The sequence below is a fragment of the Carassius auratus genome, chromosome 41, assembly GCF_003368295.1.
Source record: "Carassius auratus strain Wakin chromosome 41, ASM336829v1, whole genome shotgun sequence".
Taxonomy (NCBI): Eukaryota; Metazoa; Chordata; class Actinopteri; order Cypriniformes; family Cyprinidae; genus Carassius; species Carassius auratus.
In genome coordinates this window covers 13,311,689-13,336,556 of record NC_039283.1, presented here as the reverse complement: position 1 = coordinate 13,336,556, position 24,868 = coordinate 13,311,689, and the positions used below count along the sequence as shown (strand labels likewise).

General features: G+C 36.9%; 2 pseudogenes; both read left to right on the top strand.

The window, feature by feature from the left end:
• LOC113059506 (carboxypeptidase Q-like) overlaps positions 1-12,314 on the top strand; it is a 48,936-nt pseudogene extending 36,622 nt beyond the window's left edge.
• A 4,665-nt stretch (positions 12,315-16,979) lies between these two features.
• Positions 16,980-19,113, top strand: LOC113059505 (uncharacterized; annotated as a pseudogene).
• The last annotated feature ends 5,755 nt before the right edge of the window (positions 19,114-24,868 follow it).

Below are 24,868 nucleotides of genomic sequence, written 5' to 3'. Positions count from 1 at the left end.
AGTTTTGTGGTCATGGTTTAATACAACAGGAAATTATTTTTATTTATTTATTTTGAACAGACAGTATTGTTAAGTGTAGAATGAGCAGTTGTTTTTTATTTTAATCAGATTGTATACTTTTAAGATTTAAAGCAAAAACAGAGCTTTAGATTTATGAAATTGTGCTACATAAGACACCTGCACAAAACAAAAACAGCTGATGGACTAAATGATAATGACAGCAGGTGGCGCTTATGGAACAGCAATGATACAGCATTTCCTTGAGCATTATATGGAGGTAAGAGGAAAAGAAAATGCCATCAAAGCATTTACGGAGATGGTCAGTTCCTCTCAAAGATACATTTATATAACTCCCCACATAGCCTTCCTATATTTCATGCATCGCAAGCAGTGAGCTTGATCTGCCTGTTACAGCACTTTCTCCTTTTTTCAGACCTCAGAAAAATTCAACACACATTACATTTTAGGAAATAATGGCAATGCAGTTTGTGTTGATTTCTGGAATAGAGATCGGCCAAAATAAAACTGAAAACCAGTTCTGATATACAGCCGGTCGGCCACTGCATCTCTACAACCCCAAACTTTCCCACATTGCTGATTTAAAACAACCAGAGGGCTCTTCGAGCTCTTGCACGGCCACTAAAGGAAGTATAGGAACCTGGAGACTGGGATGACCCTGCCAGGAGGCAGCAGTCTGTGGGCATAGCTGTATCGCAACTCCACGCTCCACCTAGGGGATCTCTACATACCCTTTTTAGCTGTCCCACCAATAAGGGTAGCTAGAGTGGAGTTGGCACTCGATCGTATTCTAGTAGAAATAAGGTGCCTTCCACGATTTAGTAACATCCTCATGCACTTCCATGAAGAAAGGAAAAGGAGCGGAATGCCAGTGATCCAGCCTTGAGCGTTCAGGACACGGAGGGAGGGTTCCAACCCAAGCCTGACACTCATGGTGCCCCAGGAAAGCATGGCCTTCAGCTCTGGGTTAGACTTGAACAACAACTGGCTTGTTTTGTAATGTGATTGGGGTCTCAGGTGAGATCCCATTCATCAGTCACTGACGTTAACGTCGAACATGACTGACTGATAGGGAACCAAGATTAACAAAAAATCATTTATTGCTTTGTATTGGGTTAATAATATAATATAATATAATATAATATGTAATCTTTATTTGTATAGCACTTTATACAATACTGATAAACAGGAAAATAGATTGTCAATAATATAATATACTAGCATTTCTTAAATTAGAATATTATCACTCTGATTTTTGTGGTGATTCTTCTCCACTTCTCCTAAAACAAACAATTCAAACTTTGACCCGGTAATGGAGTCTGACCTGGACACCTTCAGTCCTCTGGGACTAGAGTTCACTGGCAGTGATAAAGTTCGGGCAATTATGAAGGAATTTATGAAACTGTTGGCTGTCATCAGTGTCATGTCGCTTGAAGAACATGGAGAGGGAACAGACATTTACATGTGGATGAAGGCTGGGGTTCCAGGTCAGTTTCATCTAGCACAATATAGTTCTGGATCTTGTCTTGTGATTGATTGCAATTAACAAAGTGAAACTGCAAAATCCATTTTAAAAGGACAGTTCACCCAAATGTGAAAATTACTATTCATCCTTGTGTCATGCCAAACCATATCTTTCTTTCTTTCTGAATGTCACTTCACTTTTAATTAGGTAAACCGAAACACTTCTTATAACTCCCGATGTACTTGCTACATCATTAGAAGAATGGCATCTACGCTAATATTTGTCTGTTTCTCTCTTATTCTGAGGACACCGTAGCCACCAGATCCAGTCTGTATCCAGATCAGAGGGTCACTGCAGTCACCCGGATCCAGTACGTATCCAGACCAGATAGAGGATCAGCATCAAAGGACCTCTACATCCCTGAAAGACAGCGGAGACCAGGACAACTAGAGCCCCAGATTCAGATCCCCTGTAAAGACCTTGTCTCAGATGACCACCAGGACAAGACCATAGGAAACAGATGATTCTTCTGCACAATCTGACTTTGCTGCAGCCTGGAATTGAACTACTGGTTTCGTCTGGTCAGAGGAAAACTGCTCCCCCAACTGAGCCTGGTTTCTCCCAAGTTTTTTTTTCTCCATTCTGTCACCGATGGAGTTTCGGGTTCCTTGCTACTGTCGCCTCTGTCTTGCTTAGTTGGGGTCACTTCATCTACAGCGATATCGTTGGCTTGATTGCAAATAAATGCACAGACACTATTTAAACTGAACAGAGATGACATCACTGAATTCAATGATGAACTGCCTTTAACTATCATTTTGCATTATTGACACACTGTTTTACTAATGGATGTTGTTCAGTTGCTTTGACGCAATATATTTTGTTTAAAGTGGTATATAAATAAAGGTGATATAAATATATAATAAACAAAATAAGCAATAGTGATGGGGTATTTACTGTTGCATTATAAATATATATATTTGTGTTTTTTGACATGTTTTAGACATTTATAAATGTAAAGGATGAAGACACATGGTTCAACGTATTGCAATAAGATGTAAACTAGGATGTTTTTTTTCTAAATGCTTTAAATTTGTCAAATTTGACAGTAAACACTTTTACATTTTCACAAAAGATGTAAAAGAAAAGAGGAAAATAATACTTCATCTATTTAAAAAATTGCTTCGGTAGCACTTTATTTTAAAGTGTCCTTGTTATAAACGTTACATGTACTTACTATTATAATAATATTTAAATATGCATTATTACATCCAATTAACCCTAAACCATACCCTAATTCCAACTGTGATGAGTGAGGCAGGCCGAGAGCCGTGGGAGCGGAGCAAGATTGGTGAAGTTGAATGGTAATAAACTCCATCTGCACCACTCATCACACTAACCCTAACCATATAGTTAGTATATGTAATTAATTATTACTCAGTATTTCAATGTATAATTACACTGTAACAAGGACACCTTAAAATAAAGTGTAACCCTTCTCGTCTTTTGAACATTTTGTTTATCAGAGAATCCTGAAAAACAGCACAATTTACTGTGATAATACTAAGAAATGTTTTTTTTTTTGAGCAGCAAATCTGAATATAAAACAATGATTTCTGAAGGATCATGTGACACTTAAAAATCCCCAGACTGCAGGCTTTTAATTTGTAATTTTTTGCCAGATGTTGCTTTTTCCCCCACGTCTGAGACCATTCTGCTATTTGCCAACTTTTGCTTCTATCATAATAATTTTTGTCAAGCTAAGAAGCCAATCATATAACAGACGTGGTTATACACATGTAATGTGTTTAATTTATACTATTTCTTTTTTGTGCTTCCCTCATACAAAGAGACTTTGACTCAGTCTAATGACTAATAGAACTGCATTCTTTGTTTGAGTTCAGCCAATGATCTGTGAAATTGGCTCTGAAAAGCTCAGCATACTTGGCAAAAGTGAAGATAGCTCACATGGTTAAACCCTCAGGAGCAGATTTGGACAGGTGTAATGTAGTGTATCATTTAATATTTTCACACTCTGAAAACAGTTTGCCTTTTATGACTATTGATCTTTTTTATTTCTATCAAAATAACAAATCATGTCCAGTATCTTCAATATTTCCAAAGAAACAAATATCTGTTTCTAGCATTAGCGTGACTTCGCTGCAGTTTTCTGGTTTAACAGTTACAGTAGAATTCAGAAGGCTGAACAACTAGTGAAGGTACTTCCACTTTGCATTTTTCTATTTTAATAAAAACATTTTCTTTCATTATTTTCTTTCATTTCTCTTTAGCTTAAAAAAGTGAAAAGTAAAATGAAGAATGAACATAGTTTAAAAATTTATCAGGTCCAAAAGAGCTTCTTCTTGAGTGGAAGCAAGAACATCTGACCTTTTCTACCTTGAATAGTCTATGTCACAGTTCTGCTTACATTTAATTAAGCGACATCAATATTTGATGGTCATAACATTTTCTTATTCTTGCTTTACAATATAATTTCTGATTTTGGGACCCCACTGTATAAGTCATTAGCTCTTGTGAAAAGTCATCCATGGCAGCTTTACTGCCTTCTCCCATCATCACTTGAGCATTAGATTGGAAAAATCTCATTAATGTCTGTAGTCACCAGTCTGATTGCTTTAACCATCAATGAACTGCGGCACACAAGAGGATCGTTTTTCCCCCACTGCACTGCACACAGTGTTATCAGATGAATTGACTATGACATCACTGCAGGTAAAATGAACGCAGCAGGAGGCATGTAGAAATGAATGTAGAAATTCCACTGAAGTTTAAAGACAACATGTCAAACAAATGAATCACCTGCACAGCTGTCTAAACAGATTTTGTGCTGCATTTGAAGTGAACACAATTTGCTCTGTAGCTTTTCCCCTTGATAATACCACGACTTAGGTGCCCTTGAGCAAGGCATCGAACCCCCAACTGCTCCCCGGGCGCCGCAGCATAAATGGCTGCCCACTGCTCCGGGTGTGTGCTCACAGTGTGTGTGTGTGTGTTCACTGCTCTGTGTGTGTGCATTTCGGATGGGTTAAATGCAGAGCACAAATTCTGAGTATGGGTCACCATACTTGGCTGAATGTCACTTTCACTTTCACTTTCACTTTCACTTTCACTTAAAGCGGCAAACTCAAACATGAGATCTTGGCATCCCTTTGCAACTGCTTCTCTCATGTCTAAAATGTCATTTAAGATAGCTCTGTTACAATCATGGCAGCTTACCATCTGAAAAGTGGAGCTTGATATGGTTGTATTTGCTGTCGGATATTGTAGAATGGACCACAAATGTGATGTAGCATTATGGTGTATTTATCTTCAGTATCAAAGGTGCGCTCAGTAATAATAAAAAAATCTAAAGCAAAATAAATGACTCTCTTTATAGATATATTAAGTTTCTTCAGCTCAGCAAAGCTTTCTTTATATCACATAAAATATGACTAAAATACACAAAAATATGATTGCAATTCATATTATTACAATTTGAAAAAACTTTATGTAACTTTAGGAAAAAATATGATTCTGTAAGTCTGTAAGAAATGTATTAATTTAATTAAAAACAATCTTACTGACCCCAGTTGGTAGTATAGATAGATAGATAGATAGATAGATAGATAGATAGATAGATAGATAGATAGATAGATAGATAGATAGATAGATAGATAGACAGATAGATAGATAGATCGATAGATAGATAGATCGATAGATAGATTTTACGCTTTATTAATCAAAACTGTAAATTTGTGTGAAAAGGAATAAAAGGTGTTGGAGTTTTACTGCCTTTAGTATTCATTTCTTTCAGAAACTGCAGTGATATGTAATTATTTGTGCTCATTTACATATTTCGTATCTCGCTAAAAATTGCCCACAGGTATGTTTATGCCATGAGACCAGGTAGGTCCAAATAGATGTTTTAAAAACCATACAGATAGTTGTGTTTTACATTTGAGTTGTCCAACCCTGTCCAGTTTTTTTTTCAGTTCTCTGCCCTTTAGAATTGTCCCCGTAGCGCGCTTTGCACCGTACACCTCTCACTATTGATTCAGAGAATAAGCAATGCTTCACCAAGCACCCTTCTAAGGTCAAACAAAACTCTGTCCCTGAATTTTCCACAAAAAAAATATCTTGTGGCTGGTGCCTGTTAACATATGGTATCAGTACAGAAATAGATGGAAGGCAAACAGGCTTTAGGGTCATTATACGAAAACGTGCCATTTTGTGTCCCTCAGGGAAAAAAAGCTCTGTAAATCTTAATAAAACATAAAAGAAATAGAATATTTTATATTTTAGTTTCCATAATGTCTCATAACATAATAATAAATTATTTTCTGTTTCTTTGGTTTTTAAAGGATTTTAATCACATTTTTGTACAAAGCATCTTGAAGAAATGTTGAAAATGGCCTGTCCCTCAGTAAGATTTTTCTACTTCTACTTGCTATCGAGGCCAAAAAAGTCAAACTATCATAAAAAAACATATACTTGTATAAAGCCTTAAGTGTCAGTTCATTAGTCATAAATGGATTTTATTCTTAACGTGTCAAATAAAATAAAAAAAAACACAATTTAGTCGGGTCCCTAGGTTCTCGTCAACCCTGTTACTTTTTATAAAAACACCTCTTTAAAGATAATGGACTGTTCCAAAAGTTGCATCAGTTGCAGGAAGTGACATTATCTGACTTTCATGAAGTTGATGGTAGAAGACAAGTAAGTGTTCTCTTCTTTTTAATGAATTTTCTTTGAGGTTATGTAATGTCTGAAAGACAGGGACACGCTCATTGTGTCAGCCCTGTTACCAGAAAAGCATATGTTAAAAAGTTTTTTGTACATATTTAAAAATTTACATATATGATAATATTTAAGCCTCTCATTAAGGCACGTAATGTAGTGTCATTACCTATACCTCATGGCTAGTAATGGCCGGCAATAACCTTTTTCGTCAACCCTGTTACCGTCAACCCTGTAACCATTCCAGGGTAAGAGGGTTGACCCAAGTACGCTTTTGTGTGTCTTACCCATGTTGTATACACAAGAAGGGTTAAATCAAGGGCAACTGGACTAGGTACGTCCATATTTGAAGCTATTGCCTCTCATCCAAGGGGTTTCTTCATTTCTAAATGACTGATGGGGAGTGCCAGGCATTTAACCTCTGTGGGGTTGTCACCCCTGAGCCAACCCTTCTTGGATAACTATGACCTGGATGACTGAGAATTTTAACAGACATACTTTCTTACAAATAGTATACATAATATACATGTTTTTACAGTTTTTATCCCTAAAAATCATGTTTTTTTATTTATTCTACTGATAGATAGGCTAAAATATGTTGAGGTTACTGATCTATACTGATACACACAAGTGCATTGGGTTTTATAAATGTGCTTTATAAATCAAAAGTCATTATTTTTTTTATTATGAGAAGTCAAATTCACAAGCTTTTCAGTTTGCATTTGGGATACTCTCCATACATGCACTCCATCCAAATAGTTTGAAAAAGTTTTCTTGTCAAAAAATAAATCAAGCTTGTGTGACTTGTATGATTATTTGATGGCATGTGAACTACTTACATTTACAGTATGCTACACAATCATAAATAATCAGGGCTGGGGTGTAACGAAATACATGTAACAGCGTTACGTATGTAAAATACAAAATATGAGTAACTGTATTTCGTTAAAATTACATTTTAAATAAGGGGTAATCAGATTACAGTACCATCTGAAAACTATTTTAGATTACCAGTGATTACTTTTATTTTGATGTAATTTATTAATTTAATATTTAAGTTTGGGGATTTCAAACAATACCGCGACTGATTTTTTCCCGTTACAAGCACATAACGACACAAACATTCTCCTAGAAATCACACTATGCATTCAGTCAACAGATCCATACGAAGCATGCATAAAATAAAGGTTTATGAAGTCAAACAATAGCTTTATGTGGTTTAAAGATGAACTTCTTTATTCATTCGAAATGTTCAGTATCATCTTTGGCTCGGTAATGCAATTTCACGATCCAATTCGTGAACAGATGATTCTTATTCGTGAATCTTTTAAAATAATAATTTCCTTTATTTATTTATTTAATGAAACCAGTGTGGAAACCAATGCTTCACTAACGGGATAGATCTGGGTCAGGGTATATTCTGGCAAACCGTTTACCAATCAAGTTTCTCAATTGGCAAAGCAAACTGTGGTACACGCCACTACCAACACAGAATGGGTAAATCTGTGTTTTCTCAGCACAATATCATAGAAAGTATGAGGTTTGAGAAGTAGAAGGCGGGGCAACAGTTAAAACATTTTAAAGTTAAAGTTCATGCAAACAGATAAGTTTCGGTTTTTCATCATTTTTATGCTAAAATATCTCAATAGAGCCGTCTACATAATATGCTGATTAGTCATGTTGAATTAAAGGTTTATGAATGTCCAATTAAGACTCCATTACAACCATAATTGTAACTCAAACAAGCAGTATAATCAATACGGTAGCTGTTGTCAACCCTGTAACTGATGTGTCAACCCTGTTACTTGTATAATATTCTAATATAACTTAAAAAATGTAAATAAAAATGTAATCAATTAATTGTAAATGTTTATTAAGAGAGGCTAATAATCCACTCAAAATTGAATTGAGGTGTTTAATTTTTGTTTCCATACATTTTTCTTAAAACAGAAGATGCTGGGAGAGTGTAATTTGGAAATGAACGTATTCATCCCCTTAAAAAAATAAAACTTTCAATATTCTCAATTCACAAACACTCTTAATGTAACAAGGGGGAGTATATCTTCCACAGTATATCAGATTTGTTCTATACATGTATTTAAAACCTTTTCAAAAAGTAATTAATATGTTGGTAACAGGGTTGACCAAAAACACACATTTAAATTAGTTAAATGAAAAAAATGAAAAAAATAAGATAGCCTGAGATGGCACGGCACATTTTCCTGAGAGGTAAGGATCTACTTAATCCAAAAAGGGGCTTAAAGATTTTCAAAACAGAAATTTGAAAATCAAACATTAAAAGTGGGAAATGGCACGTTTTCGTATAATGACCCTTTAACTGCAACCACATGCATTCTGGATTCTATTGCTCCTCCAAACAAAGAGAATGAGGCCTGCAGGGGGATATAGAAAACGTTTTTGTGAATGTTTATGTCACACTGATCTTAAAAGGATTTTGTAATGCTGTGTTAATCACGGCCATGGTCAGCTTGTCATCAGCATCACTTGGATCAAGGCCTCAGAATATGAAAACCAATACAGAGTTTTAAAACGAAACAAAAAGAATAGCGAGCAGTCATTTCGTAATAGCCCGAAAATTATGGTAAATAGTCATTTAGACACCATATAATTTGAAACTCACATGACTTTCCCTTTCAGTGTAATTCAAGAAGCAAAATTCTGAAGACTTTTTTTTTTCTCCATGCTCTTACTATGAAAGCGGCCTGGAGTTATCAAGTTTCAAATATGACCAGTACATTCATGTGTGTTTGGAGCAGCATGTGGGTGAGTAAATGATGATGGAATTTTCATTTTTGGATGAACTATTTTAAAGAGCAGACGTAAGACGGACTATTCTTAGGCAGAAGAACATTTTTCACACATATGAATCACTCCATTTCAGTTCAGTACTTCTGGTTACACCATAGCATCAGTGACACATAAGTGTCCAAAACCCAGAAGGAGATGATCCGCTGTTTGGGTCATACTGGCCTACATGGTCGTTGACCTGGACGAAATGCTGCCCAGATAGTGAGTCATTCACAAACAACTGAACAAACCCGTCTATCAGCTTAAAGCAGCCAGTCAATTACACCATCAGCCTGAGAATTCCATTGATCACTCCACTGTCATGCAGTATATGCTACTACTGTGATACATGGGTAATTATTTTTATTTTGTAGATTCTATTGTGTAATTTACTTTATAATGTGAAATTATACAATTTCTATTCATAGTTTATTCATTGATTTGTCAATTTTCTAAACATAAGCAGTTCAAAATGTATAATAAAACTATATTAGAAGGGGAAAAAATATAAGAAAAAAAGATCCAGCATATGTGGCTAAATTTAACTTGAGGAGTTCTGGCTTCACAATTTCATGTAAACAGTGATAAACAGTATGATGCTGTCATGGTGTCATTTTCCATTTGTCATGGTGTCTTAGTCATCAGAATATCAAACTTCCCCTTGCAAACTAATCCCAGATCTTTTTTCCTAAAACAAACAAAACGTACTGGATATGCTACTGCCTATAGTCATACTTCCTCCCTTTTCTTCCACAGAATAAGGTTTTAAAGGAGGTAAATGAAAATCATCAGTCTGAGAGATTTTTGTCCCACCATTTAAAGTCCATTCCACCAAACTTTAACACTTCAAAAAGTTCAAGTTGGATTTCCTGTTAAAGAAATCCAAATAAATTAAGCAGTTTAATCAAAGTCTACCGAAGAGATGTAATAGCTTTATATGATGAACAGATTTAATTTAGGAACTTGTTCACATATAAACATTGATCAGCGCACATACAGTAGTGAACATAAAATGTTGTAAATATGTCTGAGCTTCCACAAGAACAAATGAGATTTGTTCTTTGAGTGTCTGTTTATCATATTGATTAAATCTCTGAACGTGTGTAAATCAGTGTGTTTATATGTAAGTAAAAGTCTAAATTAAATCTGTGCTTAATTAATTAATTTATAAACTTTCTGAAGCTAAAAAGTTTTACCATTCAGTAGAGGGACAGAAATATCTCAGGTTTCTTTAGGAATATTTTTTTTGAAGATGAAGGAAATTGTCATGGGTTTGGAATGACATGAGGGGGAGAATTACATTTCAGTTAAATTGACATTTACATTAACATCTTACTAATTGAGTTACATGCAGAAATCCTCATGTAGGCTTTTTTTTATCAGTTAAACTGAAAAATAAACTAAAAATAAATACCTAAAAGTGACTAACTGGTTTCAAAAACACGTAAGTCTCAAACCTTCCTTTGTGAGGTTATCAGAATTATTGTTAATTATGACACAAGATGGCTAATTTATGGTTGTCCCTACCTGTCCTTGTTAAGATTAAATTAATTTAAACTGTGAAAAAATACACTATTGTAATAAAGTTGTGTGTACTACACAAATAAAATAATCCAGATGTATGTTTTTTTTATTCCTGTACTGACAATAAAAATATGTAACTGTGTGTTACTGTGTACTTATCAACCGAAGGAAACGCAGTGGCAAGCTTGTGTCCTCATTATGTTGTATAGTATGTGTACGTGTTTGTGAGACTGCACTTAATGCCTGGTTTTCAGTTACATCAAACAAGTAAATTCTTGTTTCTATGACAACTTGGATTAAGAGGACATTACGCAAGAAAACCGGCATCGGTTTTTAGTTTTCCCACAGCGTTTCTACTCATCATGACTAAATCTGAATCATACAAGCATCTTGAATGCCCATGCTTCACAAAGAGAAATGTCACATATTTGGATTATGTGGCAGTTAAATGGGATCTGTGCATTTTTTATTTTCAAGATTACATGCTTTCTTTTCTTTTCTTCTTTGAGCTGTGACTGAAGTTTTTATAAAGAAAATTACCCAGATAAGTTTGGTTAACAGGCTAATAGGTCAGTTTTGCTCAAAGTGAAGACCTAGTTGTACTTAAAGGGATACTTCTCCCAAAATTTTATAAAAATGAGTAATGAGGAGAGGACGCTGGTATTTGTTTGCCCCTTCTCTGTTGTAACAATTTCTTTGTTTGTATAGTTTTAATAGTTAAACAAAAAAAAAAAAATTACACTTATTGTTTTAAATTAAAGTTAGAGGACACTGGCACTTGCTGTTTTCACAGTTTTCTATGTTTTAATAGTTTTTTCTCATGTTTTTTATTTTATTTTATTTTTTTACATGGATTATGATCAAACTGAAGGCTTTCTACTCACCTACTTTTATCTCCTCCAACATCGTCTGATTGTTGCGTTGCTACTACAAGCTTTTTTGGCTTGAATCTCAAGTGTTCCCTTTCACAGCTGCTGACTCTCAACAACTGTACCATTCAAATGTGTATTGCAGTTATCAAATAACTTGGACTTCTCCGTTGACTGCGTTATATTCACAGAAGTTCCCATCATAAATTTGTTATCCATCAGCATGACTGCTCTGCTTCAGCCATTCCATCCATCTGGACCACTGTCGCATGTCTGTTGCATAATCAGAACAGTGTTGCTCTTGATGTTAGTAACACGTATTGAATTTTTCAATACACAATCCCTCACAAATAAATCGTCTTTTATACAAGACCACATCATGGACAAGGGATTCAATTTTATGTACATTACAGAAACATGGCACCAGCCTGAGGTCTACTCAGGGTTAAATGACGGATGTCCTCCTGGAGCTACCTGGAGAAAGCCCACAGCACTGGTCGTGGTGGTGGATTAGCTGTAATACACAGACAGAATTTGGAATTGTCCCCCCTCTCCCTAGCTGCACTGTCTTCTTTTGAATGCCTTGCATATAAGTGTAAATCCTCTTTCCCCATGACAATACTTCTCATCTATCGCCCAAACCCCCCCCCCCCCCCCCCCCCCCCAAACAAAACTTAGGTTATTTATCAGAGATGCACGATCTACTTACATCACTCTGCACAATTTCTGCTAACATTATAATACTTCTATATTTTAACATTCATGTAGACAGTGCCTCCTACCACATTGCAGCTGAGTTTCTGCAGCTACTGGACTGTCTCAACTTCCAACAACATGCTGATGTCCCCACTCATTTCAGGGGCCACATACTGGACCTGGTCATTTCAAACTAAGCCCCTATTAGTAAAATAGTATGAACTGGGTTTATCTGACCAGCTGCCACTCCCCTCTTCCTACACTAAAGATAAGCTTCAAATCTGTTTCAGGGACCTGAAGAGACAGGTAACAACGGGTACCAACTTTATCACTTCTTTTTAGGAAAAAAGTAGATAACATCTGCTTCATCCTATTAAGCTCCTCTGTCCTGACTGTCAACCCATAGCCTGGATCTCCCAACCTCTTTGCTGTTTCCCATGACATCTCACAGCCAGTGGTTGAGAACATTATTAGAAAGATGAAACCATCCACTTGTGTCCTGGACCCCTTTTCCACATCCTTGCCAAAAATCTAAATTCTGTGTTATAAGTCCCCTGATCACCAAGCTCATCATTAACTCCCTCCAGGCTGGCCATGTTCCCATGTTCCCCAAAAAAACCCACCTTAGACCCAGAACACCTTGACAACTACAGGCCATCTCCAACCTTCCATTTCTTTCCAAAGTGTTGGAAAAAGTAGTAGCTGCGCAGCTTCTGGTCCATTTTAAACAAAATAAACTGAGAAATTCCAGTCTGGTTTTTCGCCCTGGCCACAGCACAGACACAGCTCTGGTCAGGGTTACAAATGACCTACTGATGACGGCAGATGATAGTATCTCATCTCTCCTTATCCTTCTGGATTTGATCCTTCTGGATAATTTTGTTTTGTTTGTGTATGTTTTTTTTTTTTTATGTTTTAGCCATGATTCCCTTCCACTTACATTATAAGGCTTATAGACTGCAATGATTTGATCTTAAAATCTTGGTTTGTGTTCTACTGAAGAAACAAAGTAACCTACATCTTGCATGCCCTGGGGGTAAGCAAATAAACATCAAATTATCATTGTTAGGTGAACTATCCATTTAAGTGGTGCTTGCTCCATTCTTGACTTGTAGACATACTCATTTTCTCATCTATCCTGAAGTACACTGACTCCTCAAGAGTTTTTTTTTTTTCTGCTTTGACCTGGTAACAAAAGTTTGCAAGCACTGACCCAATGCTGCCTTTACATTGCCTTGGGCCTCAGATTAGAGCCCACATCATAAAAGCATTTTTCCTGTGATTTCAGAGACTTGACTTTATCAAATTCCAAGACTTTTTCTCTTGCCTCGATGCAATATATTGACAAAGTCCAGCTACAACATTTCTTAAAGGAATATTCTGGGTACATTACAGTACAATTAAGTTCAATCGACATAGTTTATGATATTACAGTACTGTATATTGTTCTGAAATTATTTCGATTTATCCTTTTCTCAAAATCAAGGTTGCATTGAGGCACTTACAATGGTGAATAGGCAAATTTTCTTTTGTGCAATCTGTAATTTATATATATATATATATATATATATATATATATATATATATATATATATATATATATATATATATATATATATATATATATACATGTATAGCATCAAAAATAGATATTTTAGCATGAAAAAAAAAATTCTGTGAAAATACAAGTATGCCTTTATCATCAACACAGGGTGATGTGTAACAGTTTGTGTAGTGCGAGAGTCATTGTAATGGAAGGGTGACCTCTGGACGTCCATGAACAGGATTCATGACACCAATACACCCTACCACTAAAACAACTCTAAAAACTAACATTAAAACTTTACTGTTATTTAAACAGCTTCACAACCAACACATTTTAAACAGATGAATTGATTTTAGAAGTGCTTTTAAAGAATTACAAGCTTTTCACTTCTGTGGTTAAACTGATTCTATAATTCTACAATTCTATTAAAGGGGTTTTACTGAATAACAAGCTTCTTATTTCTGTGGTTGAATGCTAAAACATTGGTCCCATTTATTTCCATTGTAAGTACCTCATCATTACCTCCCTTTTTTTTAAGAAAATGATAGACGAGTCAAAATAATTTATGTATTTTATATATGTATTTATTTTTGTTGTTATTGTAATCAACATTATGCAATGAATGTGTTTAAAGGGATGGTTTACATTTACTAACTATCATGTTGTTCCAAACGATTAAGACTCTCGTTCATCTATGGAACTCAGATGAAGATATTTTTAGTGTTCTCTCATCTTTTTGTCCATTCATAGAAAGCCTATGCAATCAACATTTCATGGAAGCTCAAACTTTAATTCTTGATGTGAGAGTGCCAATGAGGATATGTATATATATACACATACTGTATACTGTGTGTGTGTGTGTGTGTGTGTGTAGAGAGAGAGAGAGAGAGAGAGAGATTTTATCCCTTTAACTTTTACTAAACCTGGAATATCACTTTTCTTCTGGAGAATGTTCATGTTTTTTTAGTGTAGTCAGGATTGAATTTGACTTACACAATGCAGACCACAGGGTGTGGTGGTAAAAGTCATAGAATCGCACCTTTGCAGTTATTTTCCAGCTCATGGGTAGGAGAGAATTGCTTTGAGTAAACAGCTGGAAGATTTTAGCCGCATTTTTGTATGTTATTGCTGATGATGTCAGGATTTGTGAGGGCACCACTCAGCTTATGAAAACAAAACTTAGAGCTCATTCTAGACACAGGAGGTGCAATCCGTTAACTTTCCCAGAAATCATCGATACAGAAGTGTGTGTAAGTGAGGTTTGGCGTTGTTTGGAATGCTAGACTTGGCTTTGGTTTTAAAAGCATTCCTGGGATGGATGCATATGGAAATGGTCAGTAATTTAATTACAGGTCGTGGAAGCACAGATTGTGGAAAGTAAAAGTGTTCATTATGACGTGGTTGCTGTTGATCATACTAAACCCATTTTATATGCCTTAAAAGTTTAATCTTCTTACCGAGAGACTTCTAAATAGGGCCATTGAGTTTAATGAGGTTATGCAGAGATTGTTCGTGTAATGAGTTGGAAAATCATGTGAGTGGGAAAGGCCACCATTTCTTCCATTTACCTACATTGAAGACAGCCCACCAGTAAACACAACATAAACCAATTTAAAGTTCCTCAGAGTCATCTTCTTTACATAGGGTTATGGGGCGTGATGCCCATCTACCATGCTTTATTTATAGAATCAACTTGACCCTTTCCACCAAGCTGTGCATTAGGATGTCTTCATTTAAGCACACAAAATATGTATGTCAGAGTTATAGAGGAGACCTGAAATAAAGTCAAGGTGGTTGAGGAGCAGTTGGATATGGCTTTTGGATCCCAAAATTATGTTCTTAAAGGAAATTAGCAACAGTTCTGGCATAATGTTGATTACAAGAACAAAATAATTTCAACTCGTCCCTTCTTTTCTTAAAAACAAAAACAAAACAAACAAAAACAAAAAACAAATGTGAAGGTTATGGTGAGGCACTTGCACTGTACAATGGAATTGAATAGGTGCAATTATTGTAGTTTTTAAAAATTAAAATATGAAGCATTTAATAAATAAAAAATAAATAAAACAAAACCTGTGCATTGTTTTATTTGTGTCCTATGATTCATTTATTTTTTCCCTTGTTTTATTCAATTGTGGACACATTGTCTAATGAATTAGTATAATTTGGCCATGACTTACTACAAATAAGTACTATATGGCCATGACTTATTAAAACATGGGAATTAATTATCAATTCATGGCCACAATTTAATTACGACAAAGCAAAAATACTTACTCTGGACTCTGTATTTTTTAGGATTTTAGGTGTTCTGTTGTCACTGCAACAGAGTAAAATAGCATATAAGGTAACACAAAAAGGTTAGTAAGCACTTATTTTACACTAAAATCTTGTTTGTTTGTTTCTTTTTCTTTCTATTTCTTTTTTTTTTTTCCTTTTTTGGCAATCTTTGATGTTTACAAATGGTTCCCATTCACTTCCATTTGTAAGTGCCTCAAATATCTGCATATTTAAAGCAGAAGTAAAGAGGCAAAAGTGATAATCAGTATAAATGAGAATACAAATTGCTGTAGACTGAGCTTAACTAGTATTAAAACCTAAATATGTCTTAAATAACCATCTCAAAGATTTCTGGATTTAAAAAAAAACTGACTATAGAATAATGAAAATATATTTATAAAAATATGAATTATATAATATAGTTATATTTGTAAATAATAATTATATTTAATAATAATAATAATAATAATAATAATAATAATAATAATAATAAACAATATTGGCTAATCAGCAAGTTTCTATTTGGTTAATGGGTTTGGTTCCCAAAGGAAAATAAACTACAGCAAAATTGCTGTCATTAATTCAGAAAGTTGATGGGCGGCTTTTGGAATGGAGCATCTCTGTGGGGCTGGATGCCTTCGGGCCATATGTAGATCCCTGTTACTCAGCACGCTGAAACCGGAGAGATTCTACTGGAACTGGCAGCATTTGATCATGCTGTCAATGTGAATATGAACACATTATTGAGGTATGGCCAGCTGACTTCAATAACAGGTACTCAGGCAAATATAAAAGTGGTAGTTTTCACCGCGGCAGCAGTCGCAGCAGCCCTAATGTGAAGCCTCCTCGTGTGAAGACCATCTATTCTACCTGCGCAACTCCAACGAGCAAGGACATCGACAAGGCACTTGAGTATTGCTTTTCTCCCCTTTCTTTACTTTTGTCTAGCATGTTATCACTTATTTAGGTCACTTGTACTCACTATGTGCTTTCAGATCTCTACTATCACTACGAAAACTCTGATAGCACGCACTGTATGTCGAAGCCAGGCCTATCCCAAAAATCTGTCCCTGTCCCTGTCCCTGTCCCTCTGACCTCTAATACTACACTCTCTATTCCAGTTGGTCTCTGGTACTGCCAGTCTGCTGTTAACAAAGCAGATTTTATTTCTTTTATTGCTACTCATTCCAGTCTCATCCTCATAGCCCTAACTGAGACTTGGCTCAAACCTGAAGATACTGTAACTCCCGCAGCCCTCTCCACTAATTTCACTTGTTCCCACACCCCTCGTACGACTGGGTGGGGTGGAGGTTCTGGTCTCCTTATCTCAAAAGAAAGGGAAATTACTCCTACAGGTAACATGCAATTACTGTAACCCACCCTGTTAATATCCACTTTGTGGTCATTTATCGTCTCCCCAGGGCAATTGGTAAACTTCTTGGAAGAGTTGGATGTGTTGCTATCAAACTTTCATGAGGATGGTACTCCTCTGGTACTGCTTGGTTATTTTAACATCCACCTAGACAAAACCCCAGGCTGTTGAATTCAACACTCTTCTTGTCTCACTTGATCTCAAACGAGCGTCTACTACAGTGACTCACAAATCAGGCAACCAACTGGACCTCATCTACATGCGCTTTTGCTCCGTGGACAACACTTTAGTTGCTCCACTGCACACCTCAGACCACTTCCTCATTACCGCTAACCTCGCACTTACTCCTGAAGCGGCACACACTCCACCGCAGGTCACCTTTCACCGGAACCTATGCTCACTCTCTCCATCTCGCCTATCCTATATGGTTTCATCCTCACTTCCTTCACTCTCTCAGTTTTCAGTTCTGGACATGAACAGTGCTACTGACACTCTTTGCTCCACTCTAATCTCTTGCTTAGACAACTTTTGCCCAACTTTTGTCGTCTAGACAAGCATGCACCAGCCCATCTGCCCCCTGGCTGTCCGATGTTCTCTGTGAACATTGCTCTAAACTCATGGCTGCAGAGAGGAAATGGCATAAATCAGGAAACTCTACTGACCACAGTGTGTATCAGTCACTCCTCTCTTCCTTCTCTGCAAATGTCTTCACTGCTAAAACATTATACTACCACAACAAAATTAACAACTGTTGTGACGCTTGCACACTCTTCAAAACTTTCTCTTCTCTTCTTAATCTGCCTCTACCTCCTCCTCCATCGACTCTTATAGCTGACAACTTTGCAGTTTTCTTCACATATAAGACAAGAACCATCAGTGTCCCATTCTCCACACCACTGAGGATAACTTCACAACGACTAATGCACACTCTCTCTCCTCTTTCTCTCCACTCTCAGAGATGGACGTTTCCAAACTTATCCTGTCCAATCATTCTACTACTTGTCCACTTGATCCGATCCCCAGTCACCTCCTTCAAGCAATTTCTTCTTCAGTCATACCTTCACTTACTCACATTATCAACACCTCTCTTCACTCTGGAACATTTCCCTCAGCATTTAAGCAGGCTCAGGTAAGCCCACTGCTTAAGAAGAAATCTCTAAATCCAGCACTTCTAGAAAACTACATGCCGGTATCCCTTCTTCCATTCATTGCAAAGACACTTGAGTGAGTTGTGTTCAAGCAGCTCTCTATGTTTTTTGTACAGAACAACCTCCTGGACAGCAACCAATCTGGCCTCAAAAGCGGCCACTCAACTGAGACTGACCTGCTCTTGGTTACTGAAGCCCTGCGACTGGCAAAAGCAGCTTCCAAATCCTCAGTATTCATCTTGCTGGATCTGTCTTCTGCTTTTGACACCATTTATTCACCAGATTCTACTGTCCACCCTCAAAAACATGGGCATCTCTGGAATCACACTCCCGAGTTTAAGTCCTACCTCTCAGATAGATCCTTCAGTGTGTTTTGGAGGAGTGAAGTTTCAAAGTCGCATCAACTTGTTACTGGGGTTCCTCAAGTCTCAGTACTTGGACCACTTCTCTTATCCATCTACATGACGTCATTATGATCTGTCATTCAGAAGCATGGCTTTTCCTATCAGTGCTATGCTGATGACACTCAGCTCTACTTCTCATTCCAACCAGATGACCTGATGGTAGTTGCTCGCATTGCAATCTGTCTGAGTGACATTTCTAGCTGGATGAATGACCATCACCTTCAGCTCAACCTTACTAAGTCAGAACTGCTGGTGGTTCCAGCTAACCCATCGTTTCATCACAACTACTCTATACAGCTGGGTTCACAGCCAGACAGCCAGAAACCTAGTTGTGATGGATCATCAGTTAAGCTTCACCACTTCTCCAGAAGTTTGCATTCTGCAAGTGAACAGCGCATTGTGGTGCCATCCCAAAGAGGTTCAAAATCACTCTCATGGCCCTATTCCTGGACTGTGCCCAGCTGGTGGAATGACCTCACAATCTCAATTTGAACAGTCTTTACTCATTTTTTTAAAAAGCAACTAAAGACTCATCTTTTTGTGCTGTTGACAAGAAAAGAAAAGTTAAGTGCTAGTATATCATATTCTTAAAATAAATAAATAAATAAAACCTGGCTACGTGTTCTGTGCTAGACTAACTGAGACTTGTCATTGTCATGACTTCCCTCTGATCAGCAGGTTTTTGTTGTGTTTGACAGTTCCCCATGTGCTCGTTGTCTTTGCTACTCCTTCCCCATCGTTATCCTAATTTCTACCTCAGCTGCTGTCACATCTGTGACTTGTTTATTCCTTAACTCTCTCTCTTTTTGAGCTCCCCTCATGTGTAGTCTGGTGTCCGACCGTTGTGGTGTAATAAGGTCACAAGGTGTAGCTCTAGTCAGTCTTGTCTTGTCTTGTCATGTCTTGCTGTGTCTTCTTAGGCTCAAAGTTCAGTCTAGTGATTTCTGTTCACCTTGTCTGCTGCTTGCACTCAGCCTCCTGTTTCCGCAGTCTTCTGTTCCTGCCCTGATATCGCTAGAATACTCAGTGCCCTACAAGAGACTCAGCTCCTGTACCGACGCTTGGCCCCTTTGTGCTATACTCCGTCCGACGTTGCGTCGGCTCTGACGCTGGGACTGTGTGCCCTGGTCCTCAATTACCTTGCCTGATGGAGGGGCTGGAGGCTCATGTGACTGTACCCCTTATCCTTCCCCTAATCTCTGCCTCAGCTGAGGGGTGCTTGAGACTTTAAATAAATTTGAGTTGTACCAGCAAATTGAATCCGTGTGTTTCCCTGACAGTCATGGCAGTTGTATACTGTTGTTGATCTCTTGTTAACTTGACTGCTTCTATTGTTCTCAAATGTAAGTCTATTTGGATTAAAGGGTCTGATAAAAGATTAAATGTAGGTGTAAGAGACAAGTTATGAAAAGCCTTGTTCTGGATCTCTGTACACTACATAAGTGATCATGTCAGGGTAACATGGGAAATTAAAATAAACTGTTACGAAAACTCCATGTTTTCTATTGTGATAATGTTAAAGTAACCTATATACCCTTACTAGCTTGCTCTGCAGCCAGTAATGCCATCAGTATGTGGTACTAGTGCTACACTGAGGTTAATGTTAGGGCTTAGTATTTGTTTCAGCATTGTGTACTATAGGCAATAAGCTCAGTGATTAGCATCACCAATGATATCTTAAGAATTGTCTGCAGGGTCAGGTTTTCACTTCACTTTGTTTTAAACACCAATACGACCTTAGAGGTCTTGAACTTCTCAACAATATCCAGCAATTAAGCTCATAAAAGATCATTTGAAATGACCATTTGGATTCATATTCAAATCTTTGTAGTGACAAACCATTTCAAAATATTTTATTATCAAAACTGTTAATAAAAATCAGTTTTTAGCATGATTCATACTCATACATTTAAAAATGTTACACAATGATCAAATATTTTTATTTATTTATGGGAAATACTGTATGTGAAAAAAGGTCAATAATTGTTAAATTAGTTAGTCCTTACTTTATAACTATTTATAACTATTTATAATATGCAATAATATTGTAAATTGTGATAATGGTAATTGCTTGAAAATACATCACTTGTGTTTATCATGCTTTTAGTCACATTTTAAAGCAAAAATGTCAGATCCATAGGAAACCAACAGAAATTAACAGAAAAAAAAACTGCTTTTGTATCTTCTGAAGTTGATAAACTTTTTTGAAGGTAAAGAAAATTTTTCTTTAAAGGGGGGGTGAAATGCTATTTCATGCATACTGAGTTTTTTACACTGTTAAAGAGTTGGATTCCCATGCTAAACATGGACAAAGTTTCAAAAAATAAGTTGTATGTTTGAAGGAGTATTTCTGTTCCAAAAATACTCCTTCCGGTTTGTCACAAGTTTCGGAAAGTTTTTTTCGAGTATGGCTCTGTGTGACGTTAGATGGAGCGGAATTTCCTTATATGGGTGCTAAGGGCGTGTCTGCCGGAAGAGCGCGCGCTCCCGTATAGCAGAGCAGAGAGAGGCTGTGCACAGACAATCACTCATCACAGCGAGAGCGTCGCGAAATGTCACAAAAGGAGTGTGTTTTTGGTTGCCAGGGCAAGACAACCCTGCACAGATTACCAAAAGAGAAACAGCATTAAGGGACCAGTGGATGGAGTTTATTTTTACAGAGCATCAACGGAGTTGTGCAAGTGTTTGTGTTTGTTCCCCTGCATTTCGAAGATGCTTGTTTTACAAACAAGGCCCAGGTTGACGCTGGATTTGCACATCCTTTATTTCTTAAGGATAATGCAATCCCAACGAAAAAGGGTCACGATCGTGTGTTGAAACCGCAGGCGGTGAGTATAACTGCTTCAAATATCTCTGTGTTATTAGCTTAGCTATCGGCGTGTAAGCACATCAAGTAAACAACATGCGATGTTGTCATCAAACTGCACGAGTAAAACTGCTTCAAATATCTCTGTGTTGTTAACTTAGCTATCAGCGTGTAAGCACATCAAGTAAACAACATGCGATGTTGTCATCAAACTGCACTTTCCACATGTACAGCTTAAAAAAAAAAAAAAAAAAGACGACAAAGTGGAACTTAGTCATTTTCCAAAACCGCTAAGCAAATATATACAGTTTCAGTACATACCACATAGAGAAGCCTTTGCTGATGCTGCTCTTGTTAAATGTCAGCCTCTGGATCTGTGTCACAGCTTCCAAACGCGCTCAACACAAAATCCTACTGGCGCTCGTGATTCTTTAGCTCCGCCCACACATCACGCCTCTAGGTGCTCGTGTTTTTCCGGGAAAAATCGGTACAGACTATCATTCTCTTATGAATATAATAAAACTAAAGACTTTTTGGAGTTATGAAGGATGCAGTACTACTCTATAGGTACTCAAGATTAACAGGATATTGAGTGAAAACGAGCATTTCACCCCCCCATTTTGTGAAAGGTGGTTTTAAATGTACAGACCAGTGAAGGTTTTATCTTCTTATAGAGATAAAAGGTTTTATATTTGCAACCCACACCACACAAGTCATGTCCCTGGGGAATAAAGAGAGGATTTTCCAAATACAAGGCTGTATTCCATTCAGTTTTACTGAAGCAGCTAAATGAATATTTCATGCAATATATCTCAGACAGGATTAATCTCTTATGCATCCAATTTGAGCAATCTATGACTATTTTTCCAGTTAGCTCATCCCATCTGTTAAGATATTATGAACATAGGAAAGTACTAAATGTAAGGTTTGACAAATGTTTTTGTGTCGTCAAGGTAACTGAAATCAGGCCGATTCATCATTCCAGTTCCCTGTGAGATTTGTTGTAGCCAGAGGATAGATTCAGCTGTGGCTGCCACTGCAACTCAGCTAGTTCATCTCATTTTGGTGTTTTCATCTGGTTTCCAAACATTCAGTGTGCTCAACCCTCCATTTTGATTGACATGTTCAAGCAGGGAGTTAATTCAGCTGTGTTTGCCTAAGAATTGGAGGACCAGTTCCTATTTATGCTAAGGCCCTACTGGTGTTTTGGTGTCCACAGGAAATGTTTGCCTTCATCAAGAATTTTGTAATGTTTATGCTTTAGAATAGGTTTTTGGTATCTGCTGTAGAAATGGACTGAAACCTTATCAAAGGAATCAACAAGAAACAATTTAGTTGTCCATGTTGTTCAGTAGAGTCCATGTTCAAGTACATTTGGCATGTTATAGTGCTTCACAAATCTGCTTTTGGAAAAAAGTTTGCTTTGTCTAGACATTAATCATTATCCTCATTTTGTGTTTTCTGAATAAAATAAAACCTAAATAAATAAAACATTTTATTAAACAAATATTTGAACTGCTTGAGAGAAAAAAAACTGAGTGACATATTCGGATGGTTTTCTCTCTTTCTACCTCTATAATGTTTGGTATGTGGATGTGTGACTGTACTTTAGATGGGTTTTCCACAGCCTTGTCATTTTACATGGTATGATGGAAGATAAGGCCACAGCAATCCAGTAACAGATGCCACAAATCAAAATACTCTAATTCCTAGGACTCTATGAAGCTTAAGCAGACAACATGGCCAGTGTTGCTGCCTGTTCAGTATGAAATAAAAAGCTGAAAGTGTGTCCCTGAGAAGACATTTGAAGAAAGAGCAAATCCTCTTTTGTCCTTTTATAAAATTGCGCCTTTAACATTAATGACAGTCTAGATGCAGCTTAGGCTCTGATGACTGTTTTTGGATGGGGATCAGATACATAACAGGTCATGCCCACCATTTCAGTAAATCAGTTTGTGATTATGTCCGCAGACAGTATTAGAATTTGTGGAAATTATCAAAGACAGTTTTTAGATTCTGCCCTATTGGAATGAATCTGCTCCATCATTCATTGATTCATTCATTCATTCACTTTATTTAAAAAACACTTTACAACAGCACCTGCAGACCATCAGCCTTCAGAAAGTTAAATTGTCCTGACATGGTTTTGTCTTCACTCTGACAGGTTGAAGTGCACATCCACTTAAACTTATTTGGCTGATTTTATGAGGCACTTGTCACTTTTTTATTACTGAAATTGATTTCAAGACCTTGTTATTCTTGAGATTTAGGAAGGAGTGACTAGACTAATGAAACGGAGGCTGTGCTGATGCAATTTGCTGCAATCGAGCAGTGTGATAGTAAAAACAGCCTGTTCTACTGCCTATTGTCTGCAATGATTTTCCTTTTCTTTGCTGCTTTTTTTTTTTCATTTTCACTTACAGTAGTCAATCATCCAAACTGTGTAAAGATGTAGAGGCTATTTATCATTATAGAACTGCACAGGAAAAACTATTGTTTGTGTCTTTTGCAAAAATGAAACGATCTCTGTAAAAGTGTTTATGTCTGGCTGTCATTAACAGCTCTCAACTCTGTGCAGTTTTATCATTGTCTCACAGCTGGCAACATACAAAGCTTAAAATGATGTTGTGCTGCTGAATATAATATATTTAGATTTGTTTCATACTTAGCAATAGAAAAAGTGTAAGATTAATTGTTTTGTAGAATTTATGTGTTATAGATGTGTTGCTTTGCTGAAAAATGTCTCAGTATTTTATTATACTCTAAATTACTGTACTATATGGTACTCCAATGTATAGATTATAGCATCTTGCTGCTGCTGATCACAATGTGAGTATAAGTAGGCAGGAGGTGCAGTGCATATTCAGGATTCGTTGGAGAGCTGGTGATCCGGCCACTCAGCGGTTGGAAAGAAGCTGTGGCAACGGGACGTGACGTCTCAGTTCCACTCTTCAGGGAATGAGGGTTACAAAACGTAACTGAGACGTTCCCTTTCAGCCGGTCACTCTCAATGTCACATTGGATGACTAATGAATTGGGATCCCTACCAAAGGGCCAGATCATGCCCCTTCCAGTGTCCTGTGGAAGCCTCCTACGTCCCTACTTTTTTGGTGTAGGCCAGGGCTTGCCACATGAAGACCAACTACTGCTGCTGTGGCACTACATACTCAGTAAGACTGGATAACACTGTGAAAA